At 40.3% G+C, this 2,224-nt stretch overlaps 1 pseudogene; it reads right to left on the bottom strand.

Moving 5' to 3' along the window:
* Positions 1–2,224, bottom strand: part of LOC104715994 — an 8,433-nt pseudogene that overhangs the window by 3,223 nt on the left and 2,986 nt on the right.

Here is a 2,224-nt window from a genome sequence, read left to right as displayed (position 1 = left end):
AACGTTGCAGCAGGAGGAGGCGGCATGAAAGTAGCCATTGTCTGCGCTTAGCCAACAACAAAATCAAATGTAACAGACGAAACATTGTTTGCATACACTAGACGGAGCACTATCTTTAGCTGGGAGTTTACCTTAAACGTCATCATATTAAACAAAGAGATCTTTCCTCCGGATGCTGACATCACGTAGGAATCATTCTTGGATAAAGCAAAACATGGTACAGCTTCTTCTGGATTAGTTTCAGCCACATCATTTGTCATTAAGATTCCGCTCGCTGGTTGCCACTGTTGAGGAGGTAAAGAAGCCGTTGCCTACACCAAATCAGATATAGAATTTCATCACGATTTCATTTCTTTTGACAATCTTAAAAGGAAAATATTAGACCACAAGTACCTTTCCAGTTGCATTACGGTCATTTCGCTGCCACTTCCATAACAGATGAATAGCATTTGATGCCAATGCCAAAATTGAACTTCCCGAATTTGTGAAAATCAATCTCGATATCTGCTAGAGTTTCGAGTCATTAGGGTCAAAGCCATTTAAGTATAGTTATGTCAGTCTCTGTGTTAGTACCTTGGTGACTCTCATATTCTCAGGGAGTCTCAATGAACGGCATTGAGAGGGTTCGCCGACTTCAGTAAGCTTCCATACCTTAGACTTATCATTTGCTTCTTCAGTTATCACTGGCTTCACATCCACCATATTCCGTGAATCTCCATTCTGCAGGGAACGTAAGTGACAACGACGATAATTGGACGCAAACAAAAAATAGAAAGAAACTTAAGGGGAAAAAGAATCCATTCCGTACCATTCCAGGGATGGAAACTACAGAGGCAGGTCTCTCTGCTACCGGAATACTGTTAATTGCAGGCTGCACATGTAAATGAGAAATAGAGTGTTGAAAACTTTTCAATATGGGAGTTAGTAATTTGCTTGTTGAAAGATCCAATGAGCAAAATATTTAGTACCTTGGAGGATTCAGAAGATAAGTTTTCAACTGTGTGCAATAGCCTTAGACCATCTGAGTTTGCCACAACCTTAATTATATTGTCATTTGCAGAAACGGCCAAGAGAGAGCCTTCCTTGTTAAACCGGATCCGTGGACTTGCCTACAAAATATAGAGGGTCATGATGGCTCAAATGAAAACATTTGGTTTCCAGGAAGGATCGAGGTATTTACTTATTTACATACCTGGAGACCTCCATCAGCATCAATGGCAGTCAAAAGCTGTGTAGTGTCCATATCCCAGAACTTAATGGAGAAGTCGTCACCTGCAGCGAGATAGCGGTTTTTAGTAGTATCAAACTGAACAACACCAAGAGAACGCTTGTGGAATCCTTGATAAGTTCTCTTAACAGCTCCTTCGCTTTCATTCCACTCAACTATGAACGATTCCCCATCTTTACTCGTCCCACAAGAAAATAGCCTATCATGTACATAAAACAAAAATTAGACCAAAGATTTATTATAACATCATGACGAGACAGAACAGAACCACGACATAGAGATAATGAGAATCATGCTAGAACCTAGTTCCGTCAGCACTGTAGGCCATCGTTGTACACCAGCGACCAGGAGCTTCGTAGTCAACCCGAGATCCCATATTATCATATAACCATGCTTTTATTTTCCCATCGAGCGCAGTTGAAAAGATAAACTTGAGCACAAAAAAAAATAAACAAGTCAGGACCAAAACCAAATTTAAACTTCGTACTTAGCAAATATGAAACGGTTGAAATATTGCTATACCTGAATGTTCTCCTTGTAGTGAGGACAGATAGAGTAAACAGGAGCTTCATGGCCCTCAAAAGTATGCCGTTTTACACCCGTTGCAGCATCCCAGACCTTAATCCAAAGAGTTGGTTAGTCCTTTTCTGACTTCCAACCCAAAAAAAGGGGAGTTATGAAAAGGAAATAAAACACTGAACCTTGATGGTTTTGTCATCACCACAAGTAGTAACACATAGTTGCTTGTTTGGAGTGGAGAATGCAATGTCGTTGACACCACCAACATGAGCATCAATCTGGAACCAACAAATGCTTGTAACTACAGGAAAAGAAAAGACATGCTCCTAAAATGACGTTATAAACAATATAACACCTCAAGATGCTGCCTCATATCTTCACCACCGTGATAAGAGTATAGCTGTACAATATGTCTTGAATAAGCAACTCCTGCAGTTGAAACCCAGTTGAAAACGCACATATGAATACCCAGATCAG

The sequence above is a fragment of the Camelina sativa genome, chromosome 9 (genome assembly GCF_000633955.1).
Source record: "Camelina sativa cultivar DH55 chromosome 9, Cs, whole genome shotgun sequence".
Taxonomy (NCBI): domain Eukaryota; kingdom Viridiplantae; phylum Streptophyta; class Magnoliopsida; order Brassicales; family Brassicaceae; genus Camelina; species Camelina sativa.
This window is presented reverse-complemented; position numbering and strand designations above follow the sequence as displayed.